The sequence below is a fragment of the Chiloscyllium plagiosum genome, chromosome 24, assembly GCF_004010195.1.
Source record: "Chiloscyllium plagiosum isolate BGI_BamShark_2017 chromosome 24, ASM401019v2, whole genome shotgun sequence".
In the NCBI taxonomy this organism is placed as follows: Eukaryota; Metazoa; Chordata; class Chondrichthyes; order Orectolobiformes; family Hemiscylliidae; genus Chiloscyllium; species Chiloscyllium plagiosum.
In genome coordinates, this window is record NC_057733.1 from 10,417,863 (window position 1) to 10,427,715 (window position 9,853).

Here is a 9,853-nt window from a genome sequence, read left to right on the forward strand (position 1 = left end):
TTTTTCATTCAGAGGGTGGTACGTGTATGGAATGAGCTGCCAGAGGATGTGGTGGAGGCTGGTACAATTGCAACATTTAAGAGACATTTGGATGGGTATATGAATGGGAAGGGTTTGGAGGGATATGGGCCGGGTGTTGACAGGTGGGACTAGATTGGGTTGGGATATCTAGTTGGCATGGACAAGTTGGACCGAAGAGTCTGTTTCCATGCTGTACATCTCTATGACTATGACTATAATTGTCTTTGGGTATCAGTCTTGAGCTGCGCTTTTGGGCTTGCGACCTTGAGTTGTTCTGCCAGGGAATGAATGCTGTGGGTCTTGTTCTGGGAGATCATATGTCTCAGCATTGTTTTCATTCCAGCAGGTATAGTCACAACGAGACCCATTGGTCAGGACAGAGGAGACGTTTTTATTTGATTCCATTGTTCTGAAGTTGAATGGAGTGTGTGAAAAGATGGTGAGTTATTTTTGGAACTCCTGTCTTTGGTTACACTGCTTCAGAGCTGAGGCCTGGTTATAGAGTCATACAGCAAGGAAACAGACCCTTCGATCCAACTCGTCCACACCAAACTTAAGTAGCCCCACTTGTCTGTATTCGGCCCATATCCCTCCAAACCTTTTCCTATTCATGTACTTATCCAAATGGCTTTTAAATGTTGTAACTGCACTTCCATCCATCACTTTTTATGGCTGTCCATTCCACACAGAAACCACTCTCTGGGTAAAACAAAATTGTTTCTCACGTCCTTTTTAAAACTTTCTCCTTTCACCTTAAAAATATGGCCCATAGTTTTGAACTTCCCCACACCATTGAAAAGACCCTGGCCATTCACCTTATCCACACCGCTCATGATTTTATAAACCTCGATAGGGAGGGATTTTGTAAACCCCTCAACCTCCCACACTCCAGTGAAAAAACTTTCAGCCTATCCAATCTCTCCTTGTAACTCAAACCATCCATTCCTTCTCAACATCCAGATAAGTCGTTTTTGAACCCTCTCCAGTTTAACCATATCCTTCCTATAACTTGGTGACCAGAACCATACACAGTGCTTCAGAAATGCCCTCATCTACTTCCTGTACAAAATCATCATGATGTCCCAACTCCTGTACTCAAAGGTCTGAGCAATGAAGGCAAACATGCTAAACATTTTCTTAACCACCCTGTCTACCTCTAACGCAAATTTCAAAGAATTATGAGCCTTGGTAAGTTTCTGCCATGCATTCTGCAATTTTGTGCACAGGGTCACCCATTCTTTATCCTCTTGGGCTGCTGGTGTTGGTGATATTTTTATAAGATGATATACACTAATGGTTATACAAGTTGATGATCTGCCCAGCAGCTATCAGCCTACATGATCAACCTACATAGGCATCACTTAGATCTTTGACCTAGTAGATATTTAAATAACAACTGCTAGAGACTGAGAATAAGATTTTAAGACTGTTTTATTCCAGCAACACAAGGAGATGTCTGCCTTAGATTTTGGTCTAAAGCTCTGAAGCATACAGAAGAGTTGATTATCTTTATGCTGTCAGCGTCCTCATATCATCATTCCAATCTTCCTTCACACGCAGCAACTAAAATAAATATCTCTTCTGTATCAAAGATGTGTTGTGGTCTCTGTCACCCACCAATTGTTGCTGTTCGCCTGCCCTCACATTGGTTGTTGCTCTCTCTCCCTTTATCAGTGTCTATCTTACACTCTCTCCTCCCAAAGTGTTGTCAGAATGTAATCATTAACATTTATTTACATGAGGCCTACTCACAACAGGCTCTCAGCCCCCATAAGCTTTAATCCATGCAAAGTTGAAAGCTGCCTTCTCCATCCAGCATGAGGTATCATTTAACCCTCAGAGTCTAAAAATCTAAATTACCCCTAACAGACTCAAACAATGGCGTAATCCAGGGGGGACCAGTGTTTCTGTGCGGCTTTGTGTTTTGCTTCTGGTATTTGTTGATGAGGCTTGCTGAACTCACTTTCAGAAGAGGACGCCATTTGCATATTCCCCATTCCTGAAGAAGGGCTTATGCCCGAAACGTCGATTCTCCTGCTTCTTGGACGCTGCCTGGCCTGCTGTGTTTTTCCAGCACCACATTTTTCAACTCATGCCATTTTCCCCAATGGTTCCTCCACAGTTATCAGCATCATGGCTACCATGGGTAGTAATGACCCTCGGAAGGGTGATCTTGTTTTCTTTTGGGGTGGCAGTGAGGGTTTCACATGCATCAGAATGGAAAATTAAAAATCACACGACACCAGGTTATAGTCCAACAGGTTTAATTGGAAGCACTAACTTTTGGAGTGTTGCTCCTTCATCAGGTGGTTGCTGTCCCCCTGCCCTCACGTGGGTTGTTGCCACCTGATGAAGGAGCAGCGCTCCGAAAGCTAGTGCTTCCAATTAAACCTGTTGGACTATAATCTGGTGTTGTGTGATTATTAATTTTGTCCACCCCAGTCCAACACTGGCATCTCCAAAGTCAGAATAGAAAGTTTCCTCAATATCTTCACCTGAGTCCAGGGTTGAGGTGTAAGCATTGAAGACTCTAGCATGTCGATTATGACTGAACTAGGTTTAGAGTGTCATAGGGCTTTGATTCTTACTAACTGGGGCGTTCTGCCAGTGCATCCACATTCCAATTCTTGATGGCAAAACCCAATACCTCAGTGCCGGTGTTGTCTTTCCAGTAGAATGTGTCTCTCCCACTTGTTCCTGCAGCTGCCTCTCCCCAGGAAGGCACATCTCACTGGGGACAGTGATGTTAGTTTTGAGTCTCGATAGTTTACATGATACATTTGCAGTCAAAAAGAGTGGTGCTGGAAAAGCACAGCCAGTCAGGCAGCATCCGAGGAGCAGGAGAGTCGACGTTTCAAGAATAAGCTCTTCATCAATGATGCGTTTGCAGTTCATCTTACTGTGGCAATGAGTGTTCTCAAAATTCAAGCTGCAAACTTCAGAGTTTTCTTTCTGTGACTGTGAAGGTGCTGTTCCAACAGATTGTGATTTGCCATCCAGGAGAAAGTCGGACAGTCTATCTTGAGGGCAGCTCCATATCTAGGCCCTTCCCCTTTTGGGGTGAGGAGGGGTATCCTGGAGGACTGTTCTGTCATAGGTGCTGCTACCCAAAAGACGCATCTGTCTCATCACAGGAGCCCAATGCCACTTATGCAGCTGTGTGTATCCTCTGTCTGTAGATTCTAGACTGGGAACTCCCAGGGTTAAGAAAAACCATTCTCCATCACCAATTCTCCATTGCAACAAGTCCTGCCAATTGTACCCTGTTAGACACCTACACTATTATTGACTTCACTCTCTGCTTGGCTTGATGGTCAGATTTTGGTTTTGATAGACTCATTCTGCATTTTTAGAATGTTCTGTATTTTGCTGCGGGTTTTCAGGATTTGTGGCTCTTTATGAATTGTCCCTGTTCATTCAGAGAGGTTAGATTAAAGGAGTTTTCTGTGCCATACTTATAGATGTGCACAAGGACAGAAAGGAAGTCCCACACAATGACAATTTAATCAGCGGAAAGCAATAAAAGATTACCTTTTAAGAAATGAAGGAGCAGGATTTATCTCAAGGTGCAAGCCGACTGCTCTAGAATCTTCTGGGAAGCGTTTGAAATCATCTAAATCACAGAAGTGCAGCCCTTAGGAGACAAATATAACAGATAAAAATGAGAGGATTACCAAGTATAGGAGGTTAATCCCCTGAACAGCTTGTCCAACAGTCCTGTTATCTTTCATCAGCATAGCTAGAATTACATAAAATATTGCATGTCTATTAACTTTTCCTCAGATAACTACAGTTCAGCAAACTAAAATGAAATAGATTTTTCAATTAAGTTTGTTCATTGGCTTTCTTAATTATAAAATTTAATCCTTCATGAGCAGAAGACTGCAGACAAATGTTGATACAACTGAATTCCCAGCAAATGATCAAAGTCTAACACAATGCAAACTTCTGTGTGTTTGGATGAGTGTCCAGTTATATCATACGTCCCTGGTAGATGTTACCAGCCTCATCCATCTTTTCTCCTTCTTACATTGTTCAAGTATTTTAGAAGCAGGAGTGATCGTCATCCTGTCACCTACTCATCATTTACATTGTCTTTTCTGTGGGTCTTAGTTTTATGCTAAGATCTGAGATCAAAGCCAAGACTGGCACTTCAGTGTAGAAACTGCAGAATGCTGCACAGTTGGACACGTCACCTGTCACACAAGATGTTAAGCTATTGTGCATTTGCCTGTACAGGTGAGAATAGTAGATCCTAAAGTCTGTATTCAGAGAAGGGGAAGCAGTTATCCACATGTCCTGCCCAAATACCATTCAAAACAAATCATCTGCATTTATCCAGTTGGCTGTTTGTGGGTCCTTGCTGCGTAGAGATTGGTGCCACTTTTTGTCTATTTACAAGCAAGTTATGTTGTGATACAGATAGGAAGATAGGAATGGGTGGCATGGTAGCTCAGTGGTCAGCACTGATGCCTTACAGCACCAGGGTCCCAGGTTCGATTCCAGCCTTGGGTGACTGTGTCTGTGGAGTTTGCACGTTCTCCCAATGTCTGTGTGGGTTTCCTCCAGGTGCTCTGGTTTCCTCCCACAATCCAAAGATGTACAAGTCAGGTGAATTGGCCATATTAAATTGTCCATAATGTTAGGTGCATTAGTCAGAGGGAAATGGGTCTGGGTGGGTTACTCTTTGGAGGATTGATGTGGACTGGTTGGGCCAAAGGGCCTGTTTCCACACTGTAGGAATCTAATCTAAAAACAGATTGGCCAGCTAATTGATTCAAGGGTAATTGGGCATGGAAAACAAATGCTGGACTTCCCAGTGACACCCAACTCCCAGAAAATAATAATATAGGAAGAGAAGAGTCCTTCTGGCAGGACGGTAACATTCTTACCCCTGAATCGGGGGAGCTGGGTTCAAGTCCCATCTGCACCAGAGTTATATAGTAATATATTTGAACTGAGTGATTCAAATGCTTAGAGATAGCAGACATTGTACTGTTGAGTCTGTTGTAGTGTTCAGTTCCACTATTTCCTGAACACCTCAACTAAACCAACTTGCTTCCATAACCCTGTCCATTCCTGCCTAATAAATAACTGTCCAATTCGGTTTTGAAATCTTTCATTGACCACTGGTCTCACCAGTGGTTTGTGAAATTGAGAATACATTGCGAATTGTAACTGAACACAAATGTCCAAGCATTAATATTTTCTTTGCCGCTGCGAGAGTCGCATCAAACAGCTTGATGTTAAGAATGACATTTCTTTGGAAGTTCTTCTTATAGCTCCAAACAAGAGTCACATTGGACTCAAACTGCTAGCTCTGTTCGTCTCTCCACAGAAGCTGCCAGACCTGCTGAGTTTTTCCAGCAACTTCCTGTTTTAATTCCCTGAGGCGGATGGATTTTTTTCACTTACTTTCTTTTTCTTCTTTTTCTCCTTCTTAGGCATCCCTCTGGGACCCAGAATGGTTTTCTTCCTCTTTGCAGTTGTCTCGTGACTGAAGAGTCCATTGACTTCCACCCCATGTTGCATCAATTGCACAATCATCCCTTTCATAACGGTTTTTCTCCTGACAGCCATTTTATTGTACATCTTCTCTTTTGTTCTTTTACTCCACCCCAGCTTCCCTGCTTTTGCCCTTATTTAAAAGCTGTCACAGTTCTAATATTTCTGATAAAAGGTCGACCACTGAAGGCTAACTCTGTTTCTCTCACCACAAATGTTGCCTGATTTCCAGTGTTATCGATGCTGTGCCTCAATTGGTGGCAATCTGAGTCACAAAGTTCCAACTAGTAGCTCCAATCTGGGACTTGAGGGTGAATATTGAGGCTAATACTCCAGCACAGTGCTGTGGGAGTGATACACTGTCAAAAATGCAGTCTTCAAATGAGACATTGAGCTGTGCCCCATCCACCTGCTCAGGATGTATAGTGAGTTTTGAGAAGATTTGTAGCTCAGGTAGAGGTACTAGATGTAGGTTTGTTTACTGAGCTGGAAGGTTCATGTTCAGATGTTTTGTCACCATAATAGGTAAAATCTTCACTGAGCCTCCAGACGAAGAACTGCTGATGATCCCTGCTTTCTATTTATATGTGTGGGTTTCTTTGGGTTGGTGATGTCATTTCCTGTGGTGATGTCATTTCCTGTGCTTTTTCTCAGGGCATGGTAAATTGGGTCCAAGTCAATGTGTTTGTTGATAGAGTTCCGGCTGGAATGCCATGTTTTTAGGAATTCTTGTGCATGTCTCTGGTTTGTCCTAGGATGGAGGTGTTGTCCCAGTTGAAGTGGTGTCCTTCCTCATCTGTATGTAAGGATATTAATGAGAGAGGGTCATGTCATTTTGTGGCTAGTTGATGTTCATGTATCCTTGTGGCTAGTTTTCTGCCTGTTTGTCCAAGGTAGTGTTTGTTACAGACATTGCACGGTATTTTGATATTAGTTTTGATTGTTGTCTGTATAGGGTCTTTCAAATTCATTAGCTGCTGTTTTAGTGTTTTGGTGGGTTTGTGGGCTACCATGATGCCACGAGATCTGAGTAGTCTGGCAGTCATTTCCGAGATGTCTTTGATGTAGGAGAGAGTGGCTAAGGTTTCTGGACGTGTTTTGTCTGCTTGTTTGGGTTTGTTGCTGAGAAATCAGCGGACTGTGTTCATTGCGTATCCATTCTTTTTGAATACACTGTGCAGGTGATTTTCCTATGTTCTGCGTAGTTCCTCTGTGCTGCAGTGTGTGGTGGCTCGCTGGAATAATGTTCTGATGCAGCTTCGTTTGTGGATGTTGGGATGATTGCTTCAGTAGTTTCAATATTTGGTCCGTATGTGTTGTTTTCCTGTAGACGCTAGTTTGAAGTTCCCCATTGGCTGTTCGCTCCACTGTGACATCTAGGAATGGCAGTTTGTTGTTGGTTTCCTCCTCTTTAGTGAATTTTATGCCAGTAAGGGTATTATTGATGGTCTTGAATGTTTCCTCTAATTTGTTTCGTTTAGTGATGACAAAGGTGTCATCCACGTAGCAGACCCAAAGCTTGGGTTGGATGTTTGGCAGAGCTGTTTGTTCGAGTCTCTGCATAAGTGCCTATACTAAGAACCCTCATATCAGAGATCTCATGGGTGTTCCGTTGGTTTGTCTGTAAGTTTGGTTGTTGATGGTGAAGTGTGTGGTAAGGCATAGGTCCATTAGCTTGATGATACTGTCCTTGTTGATGAAGTTATTGGTGTTTGGTGTATGTGTCTTTGGGTCTTCTAATAATGTAGTCAGTGTTTCCTTGGCCAGGTTGATGTTGATTGATGTGAACAGGGCTGTTACATCAAAGGAGACCATTATTTCATCCTCTTCTATCTTAGTGTCTTTGGTCTTCAGGAATTCTTGAGTGGAGTGGATGGAGTGGTGTGACTCTTCTACTAAGTGTTTTAGTCTTCGGTGTACCTCCTTGGTCAACCTGTAAGTTGGTGTTCCAGGTTGTGAGACAATGGGTTTGAGGGGGGCTCCTGGTTTGTGAATTTTATGGTAATCCGTAGAAGCACGGTGTGTTGGATCCATCTGGTTTCATTTTTTGGAAATCGGTCTTATTTATTTCTCCATATTTCTGAAGTTCTTTGAGTAGGGCTGTGATTCAGTTCTCCAGCTGTAGGTCAGGTCTATCGCCACTTGTTGGTAAATGTTGGTATCTGTAAGTAGTGCGTTCGCTTTTTCAATGTAGTCTCTTTGGTTTAAAATGACTGTCAAGCCTCCTTTGTCTGCAGGTAGGATAACAGTGTTTTTTTTTCTTTTTTTCAGTCTTTCCAATGCTTTCCTTTCTCATGTATTGAGTGTGTTTCCATCCTTTTTTCTGCTTAATGTTGGTGCGACTACCTGTCTGATAGTTTGCTGGGTTTCTTCTGTGAGTTGGTTATCTTTCAGTGTTGTTTCTAATGCTGCAAAGAAATCTTTCTTATCCGCATCCTGGAAGTTGTAATTTAATCCTCTTACTAAGACGGCTTTTTCAGTGTCTGTTAAGGGTCAGCCAGATAAGTTTTTTATCTATGCTTCTGTGTTGTCAGTGTTTTTACTTTGTGTAAGTTTGTCTAGTTTTTTAAGCAGGTCTAGTTTTTCATTTTGTGTGTTTGTCACTGTCTAATATCTAGGCCTTATTGTACTGTGTCTGTCCAATCATGGTCTGTTGCATGAGTGAGTAAAGATGTTTGGTGCAAAAATTTCCCGGTTATATTTAAGGAGTCTGTTGTGGGCATCGTTAACCATTTCTCTAAGCATTCTGCAGCCATCTTGCTCTGCTATTCTTTTAGCTGGTGGGGTGTTAAGGGGAGGTTTGTATTTAAGACATTTATGTTGTACCTGTTTTCTTAGGCATTCGTGCAGCAAGTACAGCTGTTCGCGGGTGGATGTATAAGATAGAACAGAATCACAGAATCCCTACAGTGTGGAAACAGACCATTAGGCCCAACAAGTCTACACCGACCCCCTGAAGAGTAATCCACCCATATCCCTACATTTACCCCTGACTAATGTACCTTACCTACACATCCTTGAACACTATGGATAACTCGGCACAGCCAAATCACCTAACCTGCACACCTTTGGATTGTGGGAGGAAACTGGAGCACCCAGAGGAAACCCACGCAAACTCCACACAGACAGTCACCCGAGGCTGGAATCAAAGCCGGGTCCCCGGTGCTATGAGGCAGCAGTGCTGCCCCTCTGGCACTATTTCGGAGAAGAAGGAGGAGGGGAATTAACCTAATTTCCTAACCAATAGAACAGTACAGCACAGGAGCAAGCTTTTTCAACCCACCGTGTCTGTGCTGATCATGATGCCATTCTTAGATAATCCCATCATAGAATAGAATCCCTACAGTGTGGAAACAAGCTATTTGGCCCAACAAGTCCATTGACTCTCCGAAGTGCATCCCACCCCTGATGAAGGGTCCTGACCTGACATGTTGATTTTCCTGCTCCTCTGATGCTGTCTGACCCGCTGTGCCTTTTCAGCTCCACATTTTATCGACTCTGACTTCCAGCATCTGCAGTCCTTACTATCTCCCACCCAGACTCACCCTCCTACCCAATCCCTGAAACCCTGTATTTCCCATGGCTACTCCACCTGATATATACACTCTTGGCAATTTAGTGTGGCCAATCCACCTAAACCTGCACACCTTTGGACTGTGAGAGGAAACCCACGCAGACAGGGAAAGAATGTGCAAACTCCACGCAAACAGTTACCCGAGGCTGGAATCAAACCCAGGTCCCTGGCACTGTGAGGCAGCAATGCTAACCACTGAGCCACAATGCCACCCCATCTACCTGTACATTTCCCTCTATTCCCTACCTGTTTATATGTCTGTCTAAATCACTCTTAAATGTTTCTATCGTATCTGTTTCTCCCAAGCAGCTACCTGTTTAAAAATAAACTTGCCTCACACATCTCCTTTAAATTTCCTTCTCTCACTTCAAACCTATGCCCTCTAGATTACTCATTTCCACCTTGGGAAACAGACAGATTGTGCATGTCTCTCATAGTTATATTAGGCCACCTCTCAGCCTCCAATGTTGTAGTGGAAACAATCCAAAGTTTGTGAGAAAATTTGTAGCTCGGGTGCTCGTTGTTATGGTTCTGTTCGCCGAGCTGGGAATTTGTGTTGCAGACGTTTCGTCCCCTGTCTAGGTGACATCCTCAGTGCTTGGGAGCCTCCTGTGAAGCGCTTCTGTGATGTTTCCTCCGGCATTTATAGTGGTCTGTCCCTGCCGCTTCCGGTTGTCAGTTCCAGCTGTCCGCTGCAGTGGCCGGTATATTGGGTCCAGGTCGATGTGCTTATTGATTGAATCTGGGGATGAG